Genomic DNA, 16041 nt, shown 5'->3' with positions numbered 1-16041 from the left:
CTTCTTTCACGCTCGGAAAAACATTTTTATGTAGCACGTGTTGAGCAACAGAAAGCTGTACCGGGGAACTCTTCGAATTGCTCTACAATATTTCTCACTGAAACTTTTCATCTAACTATAATAATTGAGAACCTTATTAATTCATTAAGACCATATTGTGCAATTTCGCGGAATGCAAATAAATAAATAAATAAATAATTAAATAAATAAATAAATAAATAAATAAATAAATAATGATAACCTGAGTATCTCCAAGTGACGGCAAACAACATTACCTTGGTTCTGTCCAGATACGTGACATTTTGTATATTTTAAATCTTGGTGCGTGATAGTTGGGAAACCCTGTATATATGCTTGCATTTAACGTTTATAAGCGCACATCATATACACTTCTGCACTCCCACGCGGTGACCGTAGCAATTGCAAAGAGGATTAGTTTTCAGCGACTTGTCAAGTGAATTAGTTGCCCCATGGCTGTGTCCCCGGTATCGTGTATGCATATGTGATGTTGAAATAATGATTTGATTTGGTATGTATAATCATGGCGCGTAATGGAGCACAACAGTGCACTTTCTGAACAACACGCACAGGATTCGGCGACCATTCTGTTCCTATTTGCTCACTGTATGTTCTTTCTTTACTTCGTCCAAGGGACCTGTCATCTTGTTGTTTCTTTCCTCTTCCGTTCTTCTTGTTTTCAACTCCCTGTTCTATCCTCTCCTTATATAAGGAGTCGGCAGGCTTCGTGCCCCTCTCGGTGGCAGTCGCCAGCCATACATGCTCCTTCCATGGTTCCCTCTCTGTGCATTGCACGTGCGTTTTCATATAAAATAATTACAAATAACAATATGACGCATAATAATTATGCGCATAGTTAAAAGCAAATATTCAGTCAGGCAAAGTGGGGTAGCGCTTTTAAGATGATCAGCTGTAATCTGTACATTGTCTTAAACTATATTCACGTCGGATACCTGCGTGGGCCTAGGCAACCTTGAGTCGGAAGAGTGCTGTACCAAAAGTGTTGTACATAAAATACGCACTTGCGGTTCTCTTCTCTTTCTGGAATCTCAAAAGGAAAAAAGATATTACTTCTCAGTTTACAGTAAAAACGTCTTCTTCTTCTTCTTCTTTTTTTTTGTTGCAGGCTAACTAGGTTTTTATGAGCCATAAACGAAGCTTGAAGCTCGGGGGAACCCGGGTATCATATCTAAGAGAAAAAAAAAAAAGTATGGCGCCCAAGGAAACCACAGCAGGGAACACGAAGGAAACATAATCAGCGTTCTTTTATTGCTTCCCGCCTGTTTTCCTCGGACGCGCTCCTTATTCATTTAGAAGTAGGAAGTGGATAACTTAATTTGCCCTCAAGGATGTATATTTGTCCGCACAGAGAATTATCCAGCAGAGCAACGTTTTATCGTTATTATTCCCTGGAAGGTACTCCAGCATCACCTTGACACGTAAGACAAGAAAGCAAGGCCGCACCGTCAGAGGCGCTCGTAGCTCTAATTGAGTTTCCAGTATACCGCGCAGGTAAGGCAACCACAATAGAAAAATCGTCTGCTGTGATTTTTTTTCCTTTTCATGTTATCTCTGCGTGTATCTACTTCACGCCTCCGCGACAGCCTGAATTTCGTGAAAGCGTGCCGTATATATCTCACGTAAAAAATAGTTTCTTCAGAACAAGCAATCTGGAGCCGCTTTTTCACGGGCTGTAGAAGAAAGCCGCAACTCGTATGGCGCGTGGCTTAATTTGCCTCTGTGTGATTAAAAGCCGGAGGGAAGCGGACACGGAAACTAAAGTTGATTAGTCAATTCCTCAGGGTCTGTAGCGACGCAAAAGCTAATCACCTTTAGTACGGGAGACATTGGGGATCTGCTTGAGGCTCATGGAAATAGAGACTTTCTATATAATATCGCTGTTTCTTTGAGACCGTCGGTGCACTGTTGAAAGAAAGAAGAAAAAAAGGGGAAAAAAAGCGAGCGGGTAATGAACACACAACGAAGGAGTACAGCGAACGAAAAAAAAAGAAAGCAGTGCGGAAGAGGCAATATTGGAAGAAGCAACGACTGAATCTCATATGAGACAAAGCATGGCAGAAACAGGAGTGAGCTGATATAACGTTCGATATAGTGTTGAGATTGAGTGAAAGCTTCCCTCGGAGACGACTTCCGTTTTTTTTTTTCCCTCAATTGATACGACTTTGCTATGCAATTTTGAAATTGTCGAAAATGCAAGGTTGCTTTCTTTTCCCCTTCTTCTGTCTTCTTCCTCCTATTCGTCTGGTCGTAATGGTCCTAGGTTCTTCACGAGCTCTCCACTTGCATCGATCCACCCGGTTTTCCACGATTGCCCGGCAAAAACGTGGCCCCTCGCGGTGCTGCCTCTGCACGCGAGAATTGCCTCCGGCTCGCCCACGTCTCCGGAGAGCAAGGACGCGAGCAAGACGTGCACCGGGCCGCCGAACGGGCGAAAAGCGGAAGCACATTCTCCGACGTATAGCAGCTGCCTGCGACGGGGCGGAAGCGTTCGCGAATGTAAATGCGAGCGCGCACGCTCACACCGTGTGCTCACGGGGACCCCGACGGGGTGGCACACACTCGCGCGCAATCTCACATATGCGAGTGCACGGGGATGCGCATGTACGTAGGCACGTGCACATAAAAAAAGAAAGAAAGAAAGAAAGAAAGAAAGAAAGAAAGAAAGAAAGAAAGAAAGAGAGAAAGAAAGAAATCGCTAATGCGCGAGATGGGACATCGCCCGAACGAGCTTTCCCTGCTACGAGGACGGTTTCTGTTGTTTTTTCGCCCTCACAATCTTTTATCTCTGCGTCCTTCGGTATTCACACGTGCGGAATTCGTTTCCACGCTTCCTCGTTCTGATACGGAGGACTTGATGGGGCGCAGCGAGGATTTTTAATGAAGGCCGCAAGCCAGGTTGTCAACATTTAGGTGACCTACACGTATGCCCTGTTTTACTTACTATATCGTTATTCTTTTTCCCCTTTTGGCGATGCAGCTGTCTTTTGCTTAGTTCCCCGTTTACGTACACTGTTTGCAGAGCGAACCAGCTCTGTTTTGTACAGCCGGTGAGTTCGCACTGAGCGAAACGCAAACATATTTATGCGATTGTATATGGTATGATATGATTAACTTTGTTCACGTCCTGAAGATCAACCATTAGGGTGACGCAGGCGGCTGCTACGTCGGGACAGTAAGGTTTAACTCTACCGCCGTATCGTGGGCCTTCTGGACGGCCTGCACTTGATCGAAAAGAACTCCACATTGTAGGACTCGCCGCCACCAGTCTCTCTCCTTGTCACAGTCTGTGAAAGACACAGGACACTGCCAAAGCATATGATCCAGAGTAATGATGCCATTACACTTCTCGTAATTGATTGGTGCCTCTCTTTCTGGATATAGCTTGTTAATAAAGTTTGGACTCGAATAATTTCTTGTCTGTAACAATCTCAGAGTCACTGCTTGAGCTCTATTGAGCTTAGTGTGTGGCACTGGAAATTCTCTTGTAGAGATGGCTTCAAAAAAAAAAAAAATGCCAGCATGGCGTATTTTTGGGTCTTGCAATCGCTGCCGGCACCCGCAGTACACAAAAGCGCAGCCTTCCAGATTAGCACTTCTTACTCAGACAGAGCTGTTGCTTGGGGGTGCAGTTTGGACACCGCTTTTTTATAGAGATCTAAACCGGGCCGTCGGCTCTTGTAACACATTAAAAGCGTGGGAGGGCCGATCTTTGTGTCAGCAAAAGATATATCTCCTCTCAAGGACTTTAATGCGATAAAATTTTGTAGATGAAAAGTTTGCCTTCAGTGATCGAAGGAGACGTGTGGAGCGAACTGGCAAGGTCAGAACGACGGAGCATAGTGTGACGTGCATAGGCACGTGGAAATAGGAGCGGCGGTGGTTGCGGGGCGTTGTGCGGTGAAGGCATTAGATTGCGCAATTCTCTTCACCCCATTGTGCTGCATGGTACGTTTTCTATCGATAGGTGTTGGGCCACACGGTCCCTAGACAGTAGCAGATAAACAACAGCACCGTCATAACTCACATTTATCATGAGGTATCGGAAAAAGCCACGCGGATGTCGATAGACACCTAATAATGAAATGACATCTCCTTGATTCATAACCTCACCTTTATGTTTCGGTCTTTTTGTATAATCGTGCTGTCTTTCTTTCTGGCGCATTTAATATTTCCTTCTTTCAGCGTACGTATGTAACCTTTTCCTTCCATTTTACCTTAATTATTATACTTTTAACTGCAGGTATTGTAGACGCACCTTCAATGCTTACTATACTACACCCTTCCTCTCTCTATTTTGACCGCACCATGCATACGGAGAATTTTGCAAAGAGAATGCAGTCACTCTTAAGCAGCCGCAACGAACGCACTAGTACAGTGACACTCGTCTTGCTCGTCACTCTTCACAGCTTTAAAGCAATATCCTCCGCCAGGTAAATTCATAAAACGAGCCTTTATGTCTTTCGTTACCAAAAAAGGAATTTATTGCACCTTAACTTCTTTCTGCCTTCTCGAAAGCAGACGTCAGGCAGAGCCGCATTTCGATTACGTCAAACTCGGCAGCTGACCCTTACACAGGCGCAGGCCTCGACAATACTGCACAATTTTGTTCCCCTCCCCGGTCCACACCTAGATAAACCAACAGCACACGGGCATTTGCACTGAAACGAGCAAAGTTCTGGTGCATAGCGGACAGAATTCCAAAGGCACAGAATGTGACGGCGCGCGGGGTGTGCGGAATTTATTCCTCTGACGTGCTCTTGCGGCGCGACGGTCTGCCACAAAACCTGCTCTGTGCGTGCATTCCTGGTGGTCTCTTCAAAGTGGACATAGCTCCCGTATATTTCACGCTCACTGGCTCCCTCGTCCTACTTTCGAGACCGCGAATTCACTTCACGCAGTGAGGATAATGGGTCTACTTACCGGCCGCAGAAAAGCTGGGCGCTAGAGTATCAAAAGTAAGCGGTTTCATCCTGGAGAGAATTTCACTATTGTCTTCCTGCCCAAGCGGAATGACAGAGAAATGTCAAAGGAAAAAGTTAACAGGAACCAACTTTGTCGGCTCAGCGTAGTAGTGGAGCTCGCACAGGGCAAGAAAAGGAAAAAAGGTAAACTAAAGAGCACGCCAGTGTATACTAAAGTAAACAACGTCACCCTTTTGGCAATTCGGAAAGTGTCGCACTTCTCACTTAGCCTCACACAAAAGCCGCCTTTTGGGCACCCTACATTATAGATTTCTCTGCGATCGATCACTTCGAAACGGGGAGGCTGTTTCTGGCGGAAAAGCTGTTTCTTGCGTTTTTTAAAAACTTTTTGACGCGTAGAACTTATCGGGCAGACGCCCATTCGCTTCTAAAAATATCGAGCTCCCAATACCTGTGGCTTTCGTATTTCGTCGAGTTTGCGTTTCCATGTCTTCTCTTGCTGATATTTATAGCATAACTTTCCACGCATTACGCCAAGATGCTTTGGAAAGGTCTCGCTCGTTTCTAGTTCATAGCGTTTCCTTTCAGTGTTTGCCTGTGTTTCTTTTACTTTCACGGTCATCCTAACGAATCGGGCCACTATTCCCTCGCAAAAAGTTCTTACGATAGAGCTGCACATAAGGGCAGCTGCTCGGCGATCGTGCTTGATATATTGGTGAATGCAGCTGACTAAAGGCAAGTAGCGCTTACGAATAAAAAGCTTTATGAATATGACCGCAGCACAGTAGTCGACAAACCAAGTGCATAGCGAAGGGTCAACGAACTCTTAAGAGATTTCATAATATGCACAAGGCTATAGATCAGTCTGTGGTACTCAGCTCTATATGTATATATCTGCGTGCACAGTCGCGCCTTTGATGTTCTGAATGTGGACTTTTACAGCGAAGCTTAATGTGGATAGGGTTCCGTGCATTTTTGTTCTCCTCGAACAAAAACTATCATCATCAATGGCTCATACCCCCGTAAGCATTCACGCTTCCTTAAGCAAGCAAGACCCGTAAGGCAGAGGCTACAAGCATTCAGCAAAGAGAAGCGAACAGTGCTTAAATTCTTTGTAATAACGCGTACAACGTACAGAACAGCATGTCAAAAACTGTCATAATCAATGTCTCATACCCTTGTGAGCAAGGGCTCATACCCCCGTGATCAATGGCTCATACCCCGTGAGCAAGCAAAAAGGGCAATGATTCATAGTGCCGTAAGGTTCATGGCTACTAACTTTGCGTGATTGAGCTGCGATGACAGTACCCCTGTTGTCGTTGTCGGTGGTTTTAATGTGGAAGAGTCGGTACCGAAAAGGGGAGAGTGGTTCACGTGTTCTGTGTGGCAGACATGTCCCTTGCAACACCGCACCGATCCGGCCCAGCCGACCACCCAGCGACGTAAGTACATCGATTTGACATTATCAAAGAATGTGATTGCAGTTGTGAGTGAAATAATGGCCACCGATCAAGACAATAAATGAGTGTGCGTACCTTTCGTCACAATACTCACCCGTCAAGACAATAAATGAGATCGTACCTTTGTTCAAAATTATCGGAGCAAGTCCTGAGCATGATCCGGAGAGTCACCAACCGGAACAGAGGAATCAAAGAAGAAGACGCACTGCGCCTGGTGCAGGCATTCGTCGTGTCACGCGTAACGTACTCCGCCCCGTACCTCCAGCTTGCGAAGGTGAACCGCGAGACGCTGAACACGACGATAAGGAAAGCAGTGAAACTCGCGATGGGCATCCCAGTCTACTCGTCAACGCAGAAGCTGCTGGAAATGGGTGCCCACAACACGGTGGAAGAGCTGGTGGAAGCACACCTATCCCACCAGAGAGTAAGGCTGAGCCGGACAGAGCACGGTCGGGCCGTCCTACGCAAGATAGGATGGCAAATTGAACAGCAACCGACAACGGAGCCACTCCCCACAACGTGGAGAGACATTATTAAGACCAAGCCTCTCCCCCGGAACATGCAGCCGGGGAGGAACGACGAGAGATGCTCTGCGCGGGCCAAGGCAATGGCTCGACAGCTGGAAAAGGACCCAGAGGTTCTCTACGCGGACGCCTCGCTTCCCAAGCACGGAACCAGAGCAACGGCGGTCGTCACCACCATCGATAAACTGGTCACAGGCGCGTCGATACGGACGACGAATATAGCCGAAGCAGAAGAAGTGGCCGTGGCCCTCGCACTCGCACAACCGGGAGTGAGGACCGTGGTCACAGACTCCCAGACCGCCTACGCAAGCTACCGCAAGGGGAACATCTCTCCCGCGGCACTAGCGATCCTCACCAAATGCAAATCACCGGGACGGGCCGTTGAGCTCGTGTGGGTCCCGGCTCACTCGCAAGTGGAAGGCAACGCACTCGCCGACCACTATGCCCGAGAACTGTCAATCCGGGCCGAGGACGAGCCAGAGCTACCGCACCCCGTGACAAGCTACAAAGAAATCACGCAAATGTACAGAAGCGGCAGATGTAGGCTTCCCCGTCCGCATCCGCAACTCAGCCGACAGCAGCAAACGATCCTGCGACGCACGCAAGCGGGGTCGCTAGCGCATCCCGTGCTCTTGCACAAGATGTTCCCAACAGAGCATGACACTTTATGCCCTTTTTGCAGACGGTCAAAAGGCACTCTAGCACACATCATTGCAGAGTGTACTAAGCTCAAGAACCCCCCACCATCCCTACCCCCCACCCTCCCCAGCCCCAACCCCCCCGAGCGATGGGAGACCTTGTTGTCCAGCCCCGACCTACCGACCCAGCTCGCGCTGGCGGCTAGGGGCCAGGAACTGCTGGACGCATATGGGACCTGCGAATAAGGTTCCACCCCATCTGGTGCCAGCGCGCACCAACCGCCACTAAGCGCTCAGTTCAAAAGTTGATTCTCTCTCTCTCTCTCAAAATTATGTGTCAACTCCGTATCGTGTGTTAAACAGCTTCACTAGTCAACCGGCTTCCAGAGAGTGGAATGGCTCATGATTTCTGGTTCGACTTTTTCCACTTCTTTTTCAGACATAGTCTGTATATTATAATTTTGTATGCCACTGTATTAGTGCAGAGCAACTGCGCATGGCATTATTGGTTGATTTCATTTTAGTTCACCCGCCACTGTTGCCTATTGGCCATGGTGTCTCGCTGTTGTGCTCGAGGTCGCGTTTATCCTGCTTACGTGCTTTTAACAGTGCGACCTTAATAACGGCACTGCCGTTAATATAGCTCCTGTTGTCGCTTTTTTTTTTTCGGGTTCGAACATTTGGTTCACACCGCGATTTTCATACACCGGGGTTTCAGCATAAGTACGGAGATTACTTCATCGAAGCTGGCTTGCACCCGGTGAATGGACGTGAGATCCAGCCTAATTATCCACTCTTCTGCCATCATGTTCCCCAATTATGTCTTTATTCTCTTCAGTGTCGACCATTGTCAATAATTTGAGGAGCGTGTCAACCTTCGGTACCAAATCTCTGTCACATTAAACTGCAAAGCTTCATCCGCGTATGGCGCAGGAGCACACAGCTCCTTGCATTACCCGCCATTTTGCCTTCCATATATATCCCTTTCGCCTTTTCACATAGGGACATGTGCTATTCTTATATTTTCGGCGCAAAATTCAAAGGCGGGCTGCACAGACAAGGAGGTTACCGTTGGTGACCTACATTGGCAGGACAAATTTCAAGCTCTAGCGTTGTTGTCCGATGCCCGGTGGTTTGCAAGGCGTCGCTGAGAGGCTTACAGATCGTCGATATAGAAGATGTACGAGGTTCACCTGTAGTGCTGCTCTACAGAACTAGAAGATTAATTGACCCGATATTTCCGCGTGTCTACTGTGAAACGTTGCCACTTTGCAGTTCTTCTCCGAACTCGGTCACTCTGCCTGTATTAAAAATGAAATTCCCCTGCTTGTCTCGAAGGAAGAAAATAAACCGCAAAATTTACACTAGACTCTCTCGCCCAATCGCCGCGACAACTTTAGCGATGTTTATGCCTGCGTATGACGATATGTATGGGAAACTACTTCCTTTGCACGCGAGCAGGCGCGTACCTCTTGCGGGCGAGAAATGGACGCATCACTGCTTGTACTTGCATTCCTATTTCGTTTAAGAAAATGGATGAATAGTTTAATTTCAGAATAGTGCTAGCCGGGCTTGTTGGTTAATTTTGGGGTGGGGGCAGGGTGCTTGAATGGGCTTGGTCCCCAAGTGGTCTTGATTCCCACTTGAATACGTGCCCGATGTCAATAATGCCGCCGCCTTTTCCGCGCGAGAACCTCTGCAGCTCGATTCCGAGCAGCCTGTAGAGTGCTTTAGTGCCAACCTTCAAGCTGTGCGCGGAAGGACGTGGAGTGAAGACAGAAAAAGTAAAGTCACGAGTGCACCGCCACGCGTGCGCGATCGATGGCACTTCTTGGTCCGGTGAGCACGGTCAAAACGATGACGCCCCGGACCGCAACCAAGATGGCTTGCGATCGGGTCACGCCAACCGCGGCGCGGATGCTCCGTCGCCCCGACCCCAAAAGTCAAGGCGATCTCTATTGCGTGATAACCTTTCATCAGCCGGCGCGCAGAGCTTTCCCCGTCCGTTTTATCAATCATTTATTGAGCCCTCAACAAAATGACTGCCATAATAATAATGGCATAGCAAGACCACCGGGGCCAATGAGTGTTTCTGCTTTCTTTCGAGACTATTATTCGGGGGTGTCAAAAGGTTAAGCGAAAACGAATTGAGCTGCGTTCACTTGTAGCCCTCACATAGATAGAACAGCCGAGAAGAAAACGATAAGGACGAGTACTCAGCCAGAATTTCACCACCACCACCAGCACCACCACCACCACCAGCACCACCACCACCACCACCACCACCACCACCACCACCACCACCACCAACAACAACAACAACAACAACAACAACAACAACAACAACAACGACGACGACGACGACGACGACAACAACGTTCTAACTACAAATAAAACTGTTTGTGAGAGCAGATGTCAACGAGTTGGGATGTCGAACATATTATTAGCGGTAGAGGCCGGCTAGTGCTAAGTAGCTCTTATGGACAACGGACAAAAAACCTTCGCGAATTTGCCAAAAGGGTCTTCACCTTGATTTATCTACGGAAGCAACGGTCACATGCCATAGATGATGTTATAGCTCTTGCGTGATAGCTGCGACAGCGGGTGCGATAGAACCATTAGTAGACATAATTTACCAATTCCTTTGCTCGATTCTATTATTTTTATGTCATCCACTGCACATGACCAGCTCATTTTGCACGATAACCTAAGCGGAGTGCTGCTCGGTCCAATGACGATGAACACGAAGAAAAATAGTTGAACTAGAACCGTTAGATTATCTTGCTCTCGGTATCCTTCCTGGAAGGCAACTAGCATATCAGTGAATGCTCCAACGACGAACTGGTGCACGATAGCTAAGTGTTACAGAGTTATTAAACTATTACCGACTACTTGCAAGGTACGGGCTGCTACTACATGTCCTGAAGCAACCGCAACAACAGCTCCTAATAGAGTTGGCGCCAAGGATATTGTCTATGTGTTTTAGAGGCCTTACATGCACTGAAACCACAAATAACAATCACGAGAAAGATATAAAGAAAACAGAAAAAAATCACGCAGAAGAAAAAGGTTGTGCACTTCGTGCTTGACGTACGCTTGCAGCGTGGCGTGAGAGTCCGCTACATACCATCTCTTCTAGTGTTTCGTCGAGTCTTTCATGCTCATAATAATAGCATTCGCGCGCGAACGGGCTTATGAAGAAAGGCTCGCCCACAGCGGAGAAAGGGTATCATGCGAGCCAGATGACGGGGGTGCCAGTAATGAGGTGCACTGAACAGAAACCAGGAGAAAGAAATGTACTACTCTACAACACGCACTTAAAGGCTCCTTTATTTTTTTTTTTTTTTGTTTTGAGGGCCTTCCTAATGGTAGAGAGAACCGCTGGGTCTCGCCAGCATGCAGGCTGAAGCGTCGCAGTGGTTTCCATGGCGCCATCCCAAAAGAGCAAGGCAATCACTCTCCTGTGGCGCACGGAACATAAAGGCGCGTTGTATAGCACTCGCTTCTGTTTAAAAATTCAGACGCATTAGGCTCTTCCTACATTTTTGTTTACATTGCCTGGCCGCTCAGCGAGATACCGAGCCTCAGAGCGTCCAGAGCGTCCAAAGGTCGTCGCCATAACATCAAGGTCACCCGGACTACGCAGCAGAAAGACGAAACGCTGAAAACAAAATGCGTAAACAACTGCGATATCTCGCGCATAGAGAGACTGCGGATTTTTCTTTTGCGATTTTTTTTTCGCGCTTCGCTTGGCCGCTTACATTGTGCAACGGAACGCAATAACAGTCCATTCTTTTCCCCAACCCTCATTTTTCTCGTGCGGAATGCAACGTGCTCAGAACTCTGTGCCGTGTCAAAAACAGTGTTTAAAACTTGCGCTGAAGTGGCTGCGTCGTCTTGAATGCAATGAAGAGAAAAAGTAAAAAGGAGCCGCAGATCTTGACTAAAACTAAAACTAAACTAAAAGGCGTCAGCAGTACTACGGACATACCATGGCGTACGTATACTAGACGTGAAGGCTTAAAGACTATACTCGATACGCACGAGCACACCTGCAGTCAGTCACGCGTGAAACTAACGCTGAAGTACGCACCACTGCACTCAAACAGACACTAGCACACGCGCACGCACGAAAACAGGAACTGCTAACGTAGAAACAAAAGGGATGGTAGGAAAAAAATTTTCAAAGATTTGGGACGTAGAAGCTGCTCGTTATTTTGGTTCACGTGAATGATCGGTGGATGGGCACAATAGCTGGAACCAGACACACTTGTAGCGAACGACTGGGCATCGTCGGTTCATCAGACAGCACTGCACCCCCCCCTCCTACACACACACGCACGCGCACGCAGACATATACGCTTGCATGCACGCATTCCTTCTTGTCCTGACCAACGACGTCACGGCTTTTATTGAATAGAGGATGATGATATCGGACATTAAGTGTCCATAATCTCCTGATGTTGCATCGATTCATTAATCGATTGATTCGTAAGCTTGCCATCATATTAGTGCGCCTGTGGCGCAGCATAGAGAGTCCGCTCTATTGTCAGACACTTCCGCACAACCCAGCGTGGTCGTTCCCAGCCCGGACCGGCAGCTAACACGCGGACGCTTTCTGCGTAAACAAAGCGATGGGCGTACACGACACAGCAAGCAGATCGCGCGCTGTACTTGTGCGAGCAGAAGCACGTTGTTTGAGTAAACGACGCAGGAGCTGGTTTCGCGAGAGGAAACTGCGTTGTTTGCACTGCGCAGCTTGTGAAGCGCGTCGCCCGAGCGACGGGGCCTTGTTATTGTGCTCGAAGCCTGCGCATTTGGAAGTGCCCAGCCCTTCTCTCGACGAGCCTTTATTCTCCTGTCACTGCGCGCTGCTGCATGCCTTTCTTTCGCAGAAGAGACAAGAAAATTTCTCCAAAGGTGAACATAAGCTTTGGAGAAATTCCGTGTAAGGCAAGAGTAAATGTAAAGACGCTCGCGAGCAGCGATTGGTAGAACAGGGGATAAGTTAGGATGTTCTCAACGGTTCGCGTGAGGATGGCCCTTATAAGATGCACCCACCCCCCACCCCCCTTCCCATAACATGCGCACAGTTTGCTTTGTGCTGAGCTCCATAGTATGAATTTAGCTGTACTTTATAGCTGTACTTTACTCCATAGTATGAAGTATAGCTGTACTTTGAAATATGAAGGCGGGAGTGTCGATGAGAGAGCGAATTCGGGTGCGTGAAATTCCAGTAAATGTTGAGAGCAAAAAGCGGAGTTTGGCAGGTCATGTAATGCGTGTATAGACGACTTATGTTTTTTTTTCGACTAGCAATACGGGTGCCAGTATGTGCTGTCTAAGACATGGCAGTAATGACGTGTTTGTGGCTTCGCAGTTACTTACAGCGCAAGCAGCCCGCGAAAGCTTAGCCTTCGAGACCTGTTTCTGTTATTCCTAGGCAACCGTCGATGGGGCGTGGGGCTAGACACCACCTATATGAATTAAGATAAACTCAGCCATGGTCGCGGCAGATAGTCAGGTGGTGCGATGGAATTAGGAACTCTCCAAGCACAGGATAGAGCTAGCTGGCGCAAGACGTGGGCAACTGTAGAGATAGCTGGGCTATAGCCTCTTAGAGTGCACACAAATATATTATTATTATTATTATTATTATTATTATTATTATTATTATTATTATTATTATTATTATTATTTTGAAGCAGTGAAATAACTGGTACGGCTGCGAACGGAGCCTTAAGGTTCACCTTTAGATCATTCTCTTCAGGCGGCAGTGCTGAGGCAACCGAATAAAAGAGGAACAAGTTTTCATACGAATTGCCGATTACGCGATGCATCTTTATTCAGAGGTCGTAGTGACAATCAATATAATTTTGGCGAAAAAAGGTAAAGGTGATGTTTCGCTACGAGGATGCTCCTCCAGTTGAGCTCCCCATATGTTAATGGCGTAAGTGCAAAGCTAGAGCTGGGCAAGTACGAAAGGCGGCCTGACGCAACAGCGTCAGCCGTTGCATGAAGTTGTATAGCGCCATATCTGATACGAGAATATGAAAGCTTTTTCGCAGGGAAGGAATTGCCCAGTCTTTCATAAGGCCACATGAATACAGTGCGATAAGGGGCTTACATCAGCCAGCCGGAACTTTGAGAGACTCGAGGACTGCGTCTCGGATGTCGAAGATTACGCCTCTCTCGCGTTCTCCACGTGCAGAGCTCAGAGCGGCAGCGCGGGAGAGGTTGACTCTCTCCTAATCCGAGGGACACGAGTTGAAGCCCTCTCGCGTATATCGCGACGCGTGGGAGGAACATCGTCGGAGGCGTATAATGAGGCACGCCCGGTCGTAATATCCCGCTTGCTGGCGTCATTGTCGCCACAGCGGCAAAGCTTACAGGGCGGCACTGAACTACGAGCGCTAATGTGCGTTCCCGCTGACCGCTCGCTTATTCTGCGGATTGAGCGGGCTTAAACGACCCGTAGGTGCTCCGACACGGCGTGATGATGGAGTGGCCGGCCAGAGAAGTAAGCTAGTTAAACTGCAGTGGGAGGTTCGCGCGATTTACGTGCCGCACCGATTGTTGATTTCGCCCGTGCGTCTTCGGGAGTGGTTTCTGTCTGAGTGCACTTGCGGTACAATTGCGCGAGTTCCAACCTCGGTTCGACGGTGCTTCCTAGTAGAGTTGCTCGTTTTGCACGACGTTACTACTTGAACTGAAAAGTGAATAAAAAGCAGAAAGGAAAGAAATAGACATTACCGCTTCTTGCATCCTCAAGTCATTACCTGCACAAAGGAGTCAACTCGGTGTAATTGCTTTCGCTAGTTTCATTCAAACGCAAGCGAAAAGCCGCACTCATTTCACTGGTGCAGAGTTAACTTATTCTTGCATAGAGGCACGACTACGAAGACGGCGACATGACAATGACGGCACGATTACCATGGCAGTATGAGTGAAACGACGATGACACTTCGTTGTGTGGCATCTAAGACAGCAAAGTGTCGTGAGAGCAAAGCAGAGAAGGATTGCTACGTGGAAAGTTGCTTTGCAAAGCACCGCGCTTCAATTGGTCAATGGTGCCTTAGCATCTTTAATTTTTTTTTTGATAAAACAGCTACGACTGTGCCAATTATCGTACGACCTTGAGAAATAAAAAAAAACCTTATAACCAGTTCATAAACATTCTATATGACAAATTTAATCCCCCAGTCTCTTTTAGCTTGCCCATAAGAACGATTTGGAGTATATATGTACTTTGAACGTTACGCTACGGAGTTGCACTAGAGTGCTAAGCGTTATATAACAGCGTTACGCTCAAACTAGATTCCCCTACAGGTCATTACTGCATTGTTCTGTAATAAGCAAGCAAATGCGAAATAGGGTGATTTTCTGTTTATTCTGTAGCCTCGAAGACAACCGTGCTTTCTTACTTTTGTTTAACACCTAAAGTTGAACTGGCACGTACACCTAATTATATCTCGCTGGTCACAATATCCATCTCCATGATGCCGCTCTTACATGCGATGTGGTTGTGAGGTACAGCTTTGTGGAGCTCTGCCAAGTTAATTCAGGCGTCTTACAGCGCAGCTGTTAGAGTTTCGCAACGTTGTTCACGTGGCGATCGGCCGGAATGAGACGGCGCAGTCGATATCAAATGCAAGTAATGCATCGCAACGTGTGTTGGAGTCTATAATTTGCCCAGGAGCCCAGTTCACAAAGCTTTTCGTTCGTGATGTCCTCTTGTCATTGACCGGTCGCCTTCGCTAATGATATGTCCAGCATAAGAATTGGCTGGAATTTTCTGTTCGGAAGGGGTCCATTCGAGCTTAAGAGGTTTTTTTTTGTGTGTGGATACAGACCAAGAAGTAGAGTGTTTGTCAACTGTAAAGAAAGGCGAGGTATGGAACCTAACACGCATACCATATAGCATGAGGGCAGTGTGAGAAAAAAAAAATGTCCATAAAGCACTCAGAACTACACCGTTCGTCACGTCATGCAGGATACGTACATTGATTGCTCTGTGCCCCTTGTTTCTGCGACTAATCTTTCAGTTCACAAAAAAAAATAACTGATTCGAGATAAAGCATCTATTTCATTCTGACCCAGGTTTGTAGCTGCCGTGGGTAATCGCCAACAACACCATTACTTATCAAACGTAACTAATAATATACTTAATGATGAGCTTGTAGAGAGCATGCTGCAATTACAGAATTAAAATCAGCCAGTACTCTAGGCAAAATGTTTTGCTAGAAATGATGTGACTTTCGCCAGTTTCGAGAAATACGTACTCAAAATGTGCTGCGAAACGCATTGCTGCTCCAGTTTTCTTACTTTAAAAGAACGAGTGGTACAAAAATTGTCGACTGTAACAGCAATACATTTCACGGAACATTTTATTCGTCTCCTTCACGCTTCCTTGCATTTTCTTGTAGGCTTCGCAGCCCCCTACGTCCAGCACGTTTCT

At 47.2% G+C, this 16041-nt stretch overlaps 1 protein-coding gene across 1 annotated transcript in view; it reads left to right on the top strand.

The window, feature by feature from the left end:
- LOC126536907 (solute carrier family 35 member F3-like) overlaps positions 1-16041 on the top strand; it is a 203970-nt gene that overhangs the window by 65203 nt on the left and 122726 nt on the right. The gene's annotated exons all lie outside the window — the stretch shown is intronic.

The sequence above is a fragment of the Dermacentor andersoni genome, chromosome 4 (genome assembly GCF_023375885.2).
Source record: "Dermacentor andersoni chromosome 4, qqDerAnde1_hic_scaffold, whole genome shotgun sequence".
Lineage (NCBI taxonomy): Eukaryota > Metazoa > Arthropoda > Arachnida > Ixodida > Ixodidae > Dermacentor > Dermacentor andersoni.
This window is presented reverse-complemented; position numbering and strand designations above follow the sequence as displayed.